The sequence below is a fragment of the Lipotes vexillifer genome, unplaced genomic scaffold, assembly GCF_000442215.2.
Source record: "Lipotes vexillifer unplaced genomic scaffold, Lipotes_vexillifer_v1.1 scaffold45, whole genome shotgun sequence".
NCBI lineage: Eukaryota > Metazoa > Chordata > Mammalia > Artiodactyla > Lipotidae > Lipotes > Lipotes vexillifer.
This window is the reverse complement of record NW_006796259.1, coordinates 2,598,768-2,612,986: the sequence shown is the minus strand read 5'-3', so window position 1 is coordinate 2,612,986 and position 14,219 is coordinate 2,598,768.

Sequence of the window (14,219 nt, the reverse complement as noted above, 5' to 3'; positions counted from 1 at the left end):
GCGGGCCTCTCACTGTTGTGGCCTCTCCCATTGCGGAGCACAGGCTCCGGACGCGCAGGCTCAGTGGCCATGGCTCACGGGCCTAAACGCTCCGCAGCATGTGGGATCTTCCTGGATAAGGGCACGAACCCGCGTCCACTGCATCGGCAGGCGGACTCTCAACCACTGCGCCACCAGGGAAGCCCCGATCTCTAAATCTTGAATAAATTTTCTTTCTCAAAATATGTCATCAGACCTTCCTGTATCCACCATCTGGAATGACGTATAGAGAGAGGAGCTTTCACACTGTGACATGTAGGAGATTTTGGAGCCATAATTATATGTAGGAGATTTTGGAACCATAATTATTAGTTGATTATTAATGAAATGACTCATAGACTAGCAGCAAAAGGGAGGTTGAATGTTGAATGGCCCCAAATAATCAGAATAGTGGATGATAATTCTGTGATCATTTAAAATTGTGTCTATTTCCATGATGGCACAAAGTCTGCCCTATAACTTCTGAAAGGTTTGCCCTGGTCCCAGCTCTATTACTTACCAGCTCTGCAAACTTGAGAAAATTTGCCAGTCTTCCTGAGCTTCAATTTCCGAATCTATACATTGAGTATAATATTAATAATCTAACAGGGAGATGGCCAAATGAGATAACCTTTGTGAACACTGAGAAATGCAAAATGAGAACAAATTATTTGATTAGTCCAATAGCTAGATTTTCATTCTACATTTGTGGCTATTTTGTTTGTATATTTGTTCAACAGTGATTTTAACTTCAAGCTTAAGTCTCATTTTATGTGGAAAGATTGTTAAGTATCAACCAAGTCTGATTCCATTTTTACTTCTGAAAACATCTTCCCCTGGATGTAGAGCCTTAGATCAAAGGTTTAATTGTTATACCTTTTTTTGTTTTGTTTTGTTTTGTTTTTACATATGAAGAAAAGTTTAGTAGCATAATTGATATCTTTTAAAATTTGATGATAATCTGTTATGTCTTCTATATTATTCAATCACAAAGAATTATTCTAAGGAAAAACTCTTAGATACTATTCTCTTATTCCTATTAAAACACACAAACACAATTTTAGGGAGACTGTCTATTCTGTCGTGGCATGGTTCTGATGCATTGCAGGTGTATTTAACAGTAGATGGCAGGGTGTCAAACAAGAAACAAGGTTCCCTATTTACCTTCCATGACTTTTACTCAGACTGACCTCCGCTCTTTCACGTTAAGGACTCTATGCAGGGAAGATATGTGCTTAAATATTTGTTGCAAATTCTGAAATTGTGTCCCTGTGTCACAAAACATAAAAAATAACCAGTAAATTAAAATGGGAGAGTTCATTTAAATCACAGTTGTCAACAGTTTATGATCAAACTATCTGTTTTGGAATTGTAATTTATTCATTCATTTGGATATTTACCCTGCTAAAGACAAATCAGCCTTTGGAATTTTGCAGATGAGTGTGGGCAGATCCTACTTTTTTTTACCTTGAATGTTGCCTCAGAAACATTACATTTTGTCCTGTCTCTGTCATGTTGATCTTCAGGTGAGAACCACCTTTTCACCTTTTTTTCTTTTCATCCTAAACCACTTTGAATTGCAGATCTAAGCTATGAAACATCTCAGAAAAATGCACACATGCACTTCACATAAAATTTTATAAACTTTTTAGAAGGAGCCTAGGAACCCCTGAGTTAACTATGCATCCCACAGAAGTTCCCTGAGAGGAGTTAAAATCCCAGTCCCGGTTGGGGATTGCCAACTAAATATTTTCTGCAATACTTTCCATGGATAAATGAGCACATTGAAAGATAATTTTGTGATTGGAATATCAAAATTGCTTTCTTCCCCAAACATAATTGTGATCTCTAAGTAAAGCAAAGGATATGCTATCTTTCAAACTGAAATGGTGTGAATCACTTTGGTGGTATGAATAGCATCCATTAGTTTTATGTATACATGACAGGTTATTATGCAGAAATAATCTGATGTCCAACCCTAGCCAAGAGGCAGTAGCAAAATTCATATTTTCTTTAATCCCCATCCAGAAAATACTTAATTTTGTACAGCCTTGTGTTTTTAGAGCTCTGTGATACCTTAGAAGTGATCTGCCTCTCCTGCCCTCTTTTATATAAATGAGAAACTAACTGAAATCCATAAAAATTCAATAAATGCCCGCATTTGATACATGGCAAAATGAGATTAGAATTCAAGTATTCTCAGTTTAAACTGTGCTTTTTCTTTCTAGGCTCTTAGATTAAACTCTTCAAATGTTCACATTATGGGGAATTGACAAGTTTTTTTTCAGAAATACATTCATATTAGGTAAACCAATGAATTCTTGAAAATTTTATGTTTTCTGTTTGCAATAAACTATTCTCAAGTTTTTAAAAAGTTCTGGGTGGTAACTGTCATTTAGATTTAGTTGAATGAGGCTGGGTAGGGAGAGGAACAGTATACTTCAGGGTTGGGGCCAAACTAAGCATACCCAGACAGCACTCCACCTTCCTGTCCTGGAATTCTCCCTCATCTGGGCTATGCTCTACTGCTTCTCAGTTCTCTGTATTTTACCTTCGTCAAGCAGCACCATCTCTGTCAGTTCCTTCATGGAGACGAACGTGTTCTTGGTCCCGCTAATAGCCATCTTGTTACCTTTCCTAAGGGTAAGTGCGTCTTAATAGGAATGCCAGCAGAAGGCAGCAGGTAAAAGTGCTGAGGGCAGAATTCTACCCCAGAGCCGGAATAGCAGCTTTCTGGGTTCTTAGGAGACAGTCAAGATAAATAGCTTTCTTTTCAACAGCTCTATTGGGCTACCTTTAACTAAGTTGGCCATCTATGGTATTTTAATAGGTTACATTTAATAGATTGATCTTTCAGGATTGATCTCTGAGTCTTCTATCTCCCCATGCCTCTTTATGCTGATTCCTCAGAATGCACAATAGCAGGGCCAGAAATGGAATAAACTTTAAATTACACATAGAGAACAACACTTGTGGCAGCTGAGCAGGTGAAAAGGGGGTTAAATTCACTCTTATCTTTTACATGCCTACGGGGCCTTATTTGCTGGTGTTTAAATCTCTGGGAAAACGCAGTCAGAAGTTTAAGTATTTTGCTACCTCTGCTACTGCATTCCCACGGGGGCAGTGCCCTATTTCTTACCATTATTCATTGTCGTTCTGCTTCTAAATAGCAATACTTCTGAGGATGATTGTGCAGTATTGCGAATTCTGCTTTACTTGAGCTAGAATGACATTCCAGAAATGCTGTCACTGAGGATGTGCTTCTAAGGATGTTACTTTGCCATGAGCGGATGAGATCATACATTATATTTAGGATTCACAGGGAAGGCAACTGCTAATGGGTGACAGCCTGGATCTAAACTTTATGTTTGGACCTCCCTGGTGGCACAGTGGTTAAGAATCTGCCTGCCAATGCAGGGGGAAGATCCCACATGCCGCGGAGCAACTAAGTCCGTGCGCCACAACTACTGAGCCTGCGCTCTAGAGCCCGCAAGCCACAACTACTGAGCCTGCATGCCACAACTACTGAAGCCTACACGCCTGAAGCCTGTGCTCCGCAACAAGAGAAGCCACTGCAGTGAGAAGCCCGCACACCACAACGAAGGGTAGCCCCAGCTCACCACAACTAGAGAAAGCCTATGCACAGCAATGAAGACCCGAAGCAGCCCAAAATAAATAAATAATTTTATAAAAATAAATAAACTTTATGTTTTATTTAAGTTATGTTAGCTTTAAGAAACAACAACTTTTCTTTTCCTTAGGTAATAAAATTTCTTAAAATGCTTAATCGTTTCATGCATTTGATCATGCAAAAAAAAGTTATAATGTTTGGTAAGATTAAACCAATTAGTAGCCTTCTCATATCTGCGATACCCAGATTGCTGAGATTTTTAAAGCTAGGTTTATTGCTCATAGTAAATACTTTAGTGAGTCTTGTAGAGGCTCAAATATAATAAGGCAATTGGGGACGGTTCTGCTCCTTCCCCATGCCTCAATTTTAGGTAGCGTTAATTAACGGGCTTGAAATAGTTGATCCCAAATATAATATGCTTTTTTTCATGGGCCTATTTTATTTTAGGCCCCTAAAAAGTGATTTAGTGACCGACTGAGAAAACTAGTGTCTATAGTTAAGATATCTGGTTCTTTTAAGTTTGACTTTCCCAGAATTCAATTCCATTGAATTTCACATTTCTACTTACTTTGTTTCTAGCACATTTAAAATTAAAACTGGAAACTCTTCAGTGATATAGTCTCAGTCTTTCACATAATTTCAGACTGTCTCAAGATATAACTATGTATTTCTCAAACCAAATTTTTTTGTGTGTGTGGGCATGAAAAATTAAAATATCATTTACAATTGTTACTTTTAAAAGTTATCTTCTTTCACTAGTGGCATAATATGTTTTTGTGAGTTGTTTAAATATATTTTTTCTTCTAGAGAAAGCATGTGCTTTTTTATGGAAATACTCTCTATTTTTACATTCTTATTTTTCAAAAACACTGAAATGCATTTACTTTAAGAACATGAAAAACAGTTTAAACATATCACTCTCTTCAAAACAACAAATAGAAATAGTGAAAGAAAAACAATCTCACCCACATTACAGTAAATTTGTTTAGCGAGAAGGTGGAGTTTACAGTAATAGCTTTTAAGCAGCTTATCTAATTTTAAAATAGGGCATATTGCAGTTTATGTGAAACTGAGAGGGAAGAATACATTTCATTTTGTTTAAATGGCCTTAACAGTGAGGTTTATCAGTGCTCAATTTAATTTTGCATTTAATACCTTTTTGCTAAATTCTTTCTCCCATTTTTTTTTCTTTATCTGTTTTAAAATCTCATTTTTTAAAGAACCTTTCCTTGCTATGGAAGAAAATGTTTAATCCATCCACTGATTCGGAAAGAAATTAACTACATAAGCCCATAAATACCGGAGCATAAACCAATTTGTAGCCTCTTGTTACTAAGTAGTTTGTTGCTGGTTCTCCCAACAGCCCTGGGCAGACTGCTAAATTGAGAAGATCACTAATGCTGATTTTGGAAAAACAAGGACGCATAAGCAGTGGTTGCATCCCACATTCAGGATAGTGGCGATTAGGTTGTAGTGATGCGGCTGCCTGTATAATTGGAATTTTAGTGTGCGGTTTGGGCAGAAACACGCCTGCTCCGAGGACGCCCTGTTAGATGCATCTAAAGTGTTTTGACCAATTGTCGAAAGTGCTCTATGGCTATTTATTCAAAGCTACATCCTGCTTGCATGAAAACTGTGTGAGTGTTCTTAATTCAATGACATCAGACTTGAAACAAAACGGAAATACTTTTGAGCCCTCTGGTCAGGAATATTACATCAGTGCATTCATTTTTATCGATCCTTTAAACCAAAAATGCTTTCTCATCTCACTGCTTCCTCTAGTTTGAGCGGTGAGCCATGGCCGCTGAGCCTGCGCGTCTGGAGCCTGTGCTCCGCAGTGCGAGAGGCCACAACAGTGAGAGGCCCGCATACCGCAAAAGAAAAAAAAAGAAAAAAAAAGAATATATATATATTAAATTCACATAGTAATCTGGTTTACTTGAGTAACTCTTCACAATTTTTAATGCAACTTCTGTTTCATTACTGTATAAACATATACAGATACTAGAGACTAGTAAACTTTAAATTTTGGGAGGCAAAACTCATACAGACACTTACTTCTCATAACTTTATTTTGGCATATCATGAACATAACTGCCTGTGGGGACATCGACAATTTGCATGCCTTGGACTTTCCATGAGAGAAAAATCGTGGTCTTTGCATTATTTTATATATGCAAATGAGAACTTTAAGTTGTCAAAGTACAAATAGAATGGTGACTTTTATTTCATAATTTTTATAGACTTTCAGTTTTTTGACAATTCAGTCATATTTTTGATGGTTAGAAATTCTGTCCTTTATCTTAGGAAATTGTGCTGTGGGAGATGGGAAGAGTTCTGTGCCCATCAAATCTGTGCATGTGCCTTTTTTATATGGCCAGTTGAAAATTAAGGTGGTATTTAGGTCAACTTTTTTCATAGTCATATATCTTTTTTCCAGATTACATAGACTGATCTTAAACAACAGCAGAATAAAGTGTTTGGAATCAAGACCCTAGATTAAAGTTTATTGTCAGTATAGGGGCTGGTGAAAAGAGCCATAATTATTCAAATAATCAAGATGAGAAATGAAGATCTAAACTAAAGTTGGAGCCGTAGAAATGGAGAGCAGGAAATGGGTACAATAAGTACTTTGTACCCATAATCTAAAAACTGAGTGATGAAAGCTTTCTGCAGTGAATAAAAGTGAAATCTTAATTGATCCCAGAGAGTCTGACTTGTGCAAGTGTGCAAATATCTTTCAATGTGTAGTGGTTAATTGAGTAGGCAATCTGTTTGGATCCCATATCCAGTACTTATTACTTGTATGAATTAAAGTGGGTAACTTGACCTTTTTGTGCATCTGTTTCTTCATCTTCAAAATGGTGGTAATATTAATATCTCCCTTATGAGGTTGTAGAGAGCTTGCATAAGATATTGCAAGTGTCAGGTACAGAGTAAATGTGGAATAAATGTTATCTATTATTATTGTTCACAGAGATAGAGATTGAAAGAGCAGATTAATAGATGAAAGGTGATTGAACATTTTCATAAGTTGAATTGGGAACATCTTTGGGACATTCAGGTATAAATGTCCAATAGTTTGATATATGGGTTTGGGGGCTATACATGTGGAATTTATTAGTAATAGGTTATTTTTGAAACTATGGCTTTGTATGAAGGTATGTAATGAGAAGGGCAAAATGTCAAAGATGAAGTGCTGAGAAAAAAATACGATAAGATACACATGAACAGTTAATTAAGAAGGAATAACCAGAGTGATAGGAAGAAAACTAGAGGGAAGCAGTGTCATGGGATTTAGGAGAGAAGTTTTAAGATGGTAAGAGTAGTCAGCAGAACCAAATGTTAAATAAGACAGGTAAAATAACTGAAGTCTCTATTGGAACTGTCAATATTGAGGTCATTGGCAGCTCCAGATGTAGCAATGTCAGTACCTGAATCTCTGAGAAAGTGCATAAGCCGTGAAGAGAAGGTTTGAAAATAGAGTTAGTGAAGGCAAACAACTTTTTTGAGAGGGTGTGACTGTGAAGAGGAGAATGGAGAAAAATAAAAGCTATCTAGAATGCAAAGCTTAGAAGGGTTTTGTTTGCTTTATTTTCCTTTTTCTTTTAAAGTAAGATATTTGAGCTTTCAAGTTCCCTTCAGTGGAATCATTTTCTAGATACTACAACTGCAGTGTAACAAAACAAAACAGCCTTTTATATTTAAGATAAGTGACACACTTTCCAATAAGATGAAGACTGTGGCCCTCTCAAATATTAGTGGTCTGTTCCCGCAGGAAACTTATCTTGATTAAACCATTCACTAAATGTAAAGTGAATGAATCTGTTTCATATTTCAAAAAAAATATTTGTGCAGTTTGTGGAAACCTGATCAAATTTCTTAAACATATATAAGTGATCTTCTGCTGCTATTTGATACCTAAATGGTTGACTCACATTGTGTGGTGGGCTGTCATATGATATGACCCTTAAATGCTGATAAAATTGGTGTTCAGTAAGCAAAAGGGCCTTAGAATGCTCAGATGTCATGGTGAAAGGGATACACACAGGCCTTAGAAAGCAGAGATGCTGCTAATGTATGCACTCTGTCCTCTCTAACTTGCTCTGGCTCTTATCAAAAGTGTTAGTAAAATAGTATGAGTTTTTGAAATACCTAATGCTGGATTTACTTGAAAGATATGCAGTGTTAGTGGCAGGGGGGTGTGCTGCCAGCTGCCAATTATGAATACCTAAGAGTGAACCTTGTTTTGGACCTACAGGCCAGCAGGGAACTGCAATGATCCTTGATGAAGCATATAGCATCCCATGATTTGGTTGGGTACATATATTCTTCTATCTTTTAAACACAAACAGATGAGGATATAGGGTTTCTGGTTTTTGGACAATGCTCTGTAATTAATCATCAGAAGCATGCAGTCTTGCTGCTTTTTACTCACTCATCTTTTTCCAGCCCATTTTTTGGACAAAATAAACCATTATTATTAATAAAGAAGCCATTAATTAGGAGTTTCATTAATAAGGAACTCAAGTTGTCAGAGTTGGGCAGTATAAAATTTAGAATGGAGGAAATGGACTGTCAGGTTGGTCTAGAGTTTTCCATTAGCAGGGTAGTGAAACAGCAGGAGCGCAGAGGTGATAAAGGTTTGGTTAGAGGGTATCTGAGGAGGTTAACCTGGGATCAACCTGGATAGGGAAGTAAGAGGAGTGAGGGGGCTGAGGTAGACTGGGAGAAGAGTCAAAGGCAGCGACATGTATTTATGATTTAGATGAAGGAGTAGAGATTGAATGACAGGAGGTTATTGTAAGAGAGATCGAATTTCAGTGAGATATAGAGTTAGTTTTAGCTTTGTGGATTGAGGCCAATTGCTTGCATGATTATATTTTATGATCTTTTTATGAAAGCGTTATACTATATGTGTCTTCATCATATGCATCTTTTATTAGGTAATGCATGTTAATTAACTATCTGTTCACAGAAATCCTTTATTACAAGAGGCTAAAGAACTTTCAGAATAAGTGCACATACTTTTTTATATTTTCACTTATTTTCCGTATTGTATATCTTTATAACCCTCAGAAATTCCCTCTTTTATATAATTTATTTCACTATAAGCAGAAGGTGTACTTTATAAAATTTCCCTTTTCCCTGTTAACTGTTGGCGTTTGTTACCTATTCATAGGCACTTTTAGTGTTCTAAGAATTAAAATCAGTGACCATGAGATAAGATTTAATTTGTAACATTGATGTTCATCGAATTTTTTAAAATAACTAGTGTGTGTGAAGATTAGTGATGAGCTTCTAAATTTATAATGGCAGATCTTATGTAACAATAAGTAAGGGGCTTAAACATAGATAGCGTTTAAAAAGAAACATACTTGTTCTTGTTTGTGCGTGCGGGTAGTGCATGAGAGGCTCCTCCTTTTTCTGTGAAAGCTAAAAGCAAAATATGAAGTGCCAGAAAATGATAACAATGCAACACAAAAGAAATAACAGGAAACCCAGCTTCAAAGAGCAGAGGAGAAACTCAAGTTCTTCTTTTTTTTTTTAATTTTTATTTTATTTTACTTATTTATTTTTAAACATTTTTGGCTATACCATGAAGCATGTGGATCATAGTTCCCCGACCAGAGATTGAACCTGTGCCCCCTGCCTTGGAAGCTCAGAGTCTTAACTACTGGGCCGCCAGGGAAGTCCCCGCAAGTTCTTCTATGAACAACTTGAGTAAAACTGAGCAATGATTCAATGTGCTTGAGACTCATTCTTCCTAAATTTTAAAAGGGGAGAATGCTATTGACAATAACTAATCTCAAAGTTAAGTGCATACTATAGATCTCAAAAAAAAAATGTTTTTTGTAAGACTTATAATAACTTGTGAATCAGCTCCTGGAAAGAAAGGGTAGCATTATTCCTGTGAATAAGTTTTGAATACCACAGTCTTTAAATATTGCTTTAGTCTCTGAAACATGCACAGTTTAGGGGAAAGGGTTGGTTTAAGTAAATGTGAAATCCATAGCACTAAAAGCTCAAAATTATACTGTTTTTACAGATGCTGTATTTGTTAATGGTAAGATGTTTAAAAGCAGAGAGGTAAAGGCCAAATTTAAAAGCTATTTTAAATCTTACCTAAAATTGAATTCTACAATTTAAATTATAATGTAACATAAAAGATGTTTGATAATATGCCCATGTAAATATCTAAAAATAAATTTTATTTTTCATTTTAAACTCCCATATATAATCCTATAACTAGATAATGGTTTTATAACATGTCGGCTTATTTACATGAAAATACTGGTTCTAAGACTGCCTTGGGTATATTGGGGAAGGGGTGTGAAGGGTAGAGTCCTTTAGGAATTTCTCCTGGCTTTAAAAAAAATGTCAGTTCCGCATTTTGACAATATGTAAAATATCTTTCTTATTCCTTCCTTCTAGCATTCCCTTCCCCTTTATCTAGCATGTGTGATTTGTAGACACAGGTAGCATATTATTATAGTTAGAATGAAAGGCTCTGAGTCAGACTGCCTGCGTTTAAATTCCAGCTCTACCATTTACTGACTAGGAGCCTTTGAGGAGGTAACTCAAAGTCTCTTTATTTCGGGTTTCTCATCTGAAAAGTAGAGAAATCAACAAATTCTACCTCATTAGTTTGCATTTAATCATGCTAAAAAAAATAAGATCAACATAATATACAAAAAGCATTTGGGACATAGTAACTACTCAATACATGTTATTTTGCTTAGGTTCTGCAGAACCTGTTCTTTGTAAGTTCAGCAGAAGGTTATAGAAATACCTTGTTAGATTTTAACATTATTCACTAAAGGCATGTAGAAGAAATTAGTTTCAATGTAGTATTCTATTAGTCCTGAGTGAGAACTGTTTGCCAAATTAGACAGAAATAGCAGTTCCTTCCTTTCAAAACCAAAAGCCATTTCTTGGTCAGTCAAAGGAGATTTTGACATTGATCATTTTAGACATAGTGTATAGTACCAAGACTTTCCAGTTAACTAAGTAATCTATATCTATCTACCTAGCTATACACAAATATACATATATTTGTGTAAATATAATATTTTCTCTACTACATAGTCAGAAATCTACTGGATTCTGAATTTCTGAATACATACACAATCAATAGAACATGATTGCTGCTCCAATGAACTAAAAATGTGGTTGAAAAAAGAGGGTACATATATGAAAAATACATGATGGAGTATGTGTTAATATTAGAACAAGCCTATGAATGCAAAAATGATTATGGCTTCATAGATTAGATGAGTTCAGAGTTTGGTTTAGAAAGAATGAATAACGTTTGAACAGGTAGCAAGGGAACATTTTAGGAAGAGAGAAACATGAAAAGCCTGGCTGGGAGGAGACATTTGGATCAGACATGGGGAATCATGATGAACCCTAAATGCTCAGTTCTTTGTGTTTAGTAAATGGTAGAAATTTTGCCATTTGTGATTTGTTTTTGGAACTCAGGAGCACATGACCCACCAATCATTAAACAGTTGATGGGACCACCTGATCTTTGTCACCCAGTTCAATTTTCTGCTGTTAAATGTGTGATTTTAAGTGAATATTTAATTGTCTATAGTTTTTCTTTGAGCTGCGCATCTGGTGACTATTCATCAATTGGCTTGCATATTCTCTATCCTGATTCATTTAAGGTTTTTGATATATATGGTTTATTATAGTTATGGCCTCACTATTTTATGTTTAGTACTGTGCTGTCAATTTGAAAATTGTTGATTATCCTAGAGTACAGCAGTCACTTGGATGTGGGACAAGAGTTCTATAGATAATAAGCATAGTTTGATAAACAATGCTTTCTGAGTCTATAAGAAAACATATGTGAATAATGAGTAGTATAACATTAAAAAATTGTGAGTGGTTCATTTTCTTATGCAACACGGAAAAACAAAAACAGATGTAAAGATCTTATATATAAAATATATTATCTTTTCAGTAACTTCTCATTTAAGACAAGAAAATGTGTTTGTGGTTAATCAGTGAATAATTTCTTATAGCATGAACTTTTATATCAGAAAAGTTTAAGGATTATATTTGTTCTTTAAATGTTTGCTTCAAATGGATTTTCTTTAAATTATTCTTTAAATGGATTATAATACTTTCCATCAAGGAAATAATATAAACACCCTTTTGATGGTATTTTTTCAAATCATTAGTCAATTTCATTAATCTATAAAGTGTCAATTATTGTTATTCTCCTTTTTCATCTCATCAACTGACTTAAATTTAGCATCATATAACTGCCAAAAAATGTAAAGTCAGAATGTGTTTCCCATTTTTTTTTTTCCTTCCAGGGAAATCTTGAGGAGTTTGACACTTTTCATCCTCCAGCCATTAATCATCTTGTGGGGGAAGGCTATATGTTGGTAATTCTCACTCATTCTAATTGCTCTTTTTAAAGTTTAGTTTAATAAGGCTTGTGACTTGATGATAATATAGAATGAGCAGGATTAAATACATGTCAACATCATTGCTTGCCTAATTAGAGAATGACCTTTTTCAAACAAAATTTATAACATTGGGATTTCATTTTTGTTTTTAATTAATCTAGTAATAGGAGTACTATTAAACCTGTAGATGTAAAGTTAAAATTATGTGGAGAATGGAAACTAGTAAATTTTTAAAGTCTAAAATTGTGATGATATTGACTATAGGTAATTTTTAAGGTATTTTATTCATTGACACTGTGGCCCACAGCAGTAGTTGAATGAGCATGCATGATGAGGTCTGAGGCTGCTGTCAAATAAAAGCTAATAAATTCTATCAGTTTAGATAATACATGATAGTCATTTTGCATATTGAAATTCAATTTTAAAGTAAATAGTTCTTATGAACTACTATGCCATAAAACCAAAAACGTCTTTTTTTTTTTTATATAAATTATTTTATTTATTTATTTTTGGCTGTTTTGGGTCTTCGTTGCTGCACATGGGCTTTCTCTAGTTGCGGCGAGCGGGGGCTGCTCTTCATTGTGGTGCGCAGGCTTCTCATTGTGGTGGCTTCTTGTTGCGGAGCATGGGCTCTAGGCGTGGGGGCTTCAGTAGTTGTGGTGCGCGGGTTCAGTAGTTGTGGCACACGGGCTTAGTTTCTCCGCGGCATGTGGGATCTTCCTGGACCGGGGCTTGAACCCGTGTCCCCTGCATTGGCAGACAGATTCTTAACCACTGCGCCACCAGGGAAGCCCCAAATACAAGTCTTTATGCTTCAGTTTAGTTTTCCCTGTTATTTGTAAATAGCATTAACATATTTTCGCATCATGTTTCTGAACAACCCTCTCCTCAACCATCCAATTAACTCTCACTCACACACACACTCACAAACACACATACATTCACTTGTTTTTTAAAATACCGTGTGTTACATTAACCATTAATTAATTTCAATTTCCCCAGTTCTTCTAAACCACAGTTTTTGAGGCACATTTCATCCCTCATCCTTTAGAGCTATCTCCAGATGTTTTTGGTGAAACATTCCATCAGTTAAAAATGTCAAATATGTACTCAAATATATGTACAGTTTTTATAAATTACATAAACTTACCATTATATTTATACACAGTTATTATAGACAAATAGTAAAAAATATAAAATTCACACTATAGAAAAATTTAAAGATACAATGAATATATATGTACATATGTGTGTTTATATATATATAGTTCTAGAGATCCTCAGTTCTACACATCTTCTGTTTTCTTCTATTTCTGTTAACACCCAGGAATTGTACTGGGCATTCAAAGACTTTAGAAAAAAGCTTACTTTAAGCATTAGATTGAATAGATACACTGAATGCTGCAAGTCAGTAAGTGTGTTTATGCATTTATACACACAAATATGTATGTTCATGCGATTGGTTTGGCCAGGATTGGCTGGATCAAGTGGTTGGGATGGTTTATAGTGGCATCTAGTGACAATATTTGAATACTTCTCTTCTGGAAAGCTTAGGGGTAAAAGAATCCAGAGGGGTTATTGTAGAGAATCAAAGAGCCAAATAGTATGGGCAACTTGTGTCCATGTGAGTACCACCAAAGATAAGATATCTTGCCAAGGGGATATCTTGGCAAAAGTAGATTCTCACCATTTATGGTCACCGTATGATAGAACTCCTTAGTCATTCATAAGCTTGCCAGTAATTTTTTCTCAATAGTATCTTCGGTAGTGAGCCACCAGAGGTCACACTGTGAGAAGAAGAGAGGAAGATTAAATGGTTATAGTAAATATCATTTAGTCCAAATTGTCTTTGCCTGTATGAACCAACAATCCTACAAAAGTTGTTTTTCATAGTGCACCAGCTAACTTCCTTTGAATGTTGAATATAAAGCAAGAGCCGCCACATCCTAACCCTTATGGTAACAACTCACATTTAACTGGCACCAAGCTTCAGTTGAGATCTGAAGACAGACAGGGAAGTGGTGAGACATTAAATTAGAAACTCAGTACTTTCCAGACAAGCCAGGCTTCATCAAATCTTTGATATAAAAGCCTTCATAATTGCTGTTTCCACTTATTTGAGCCCTCCTCTAATTCAAGAACCTAAC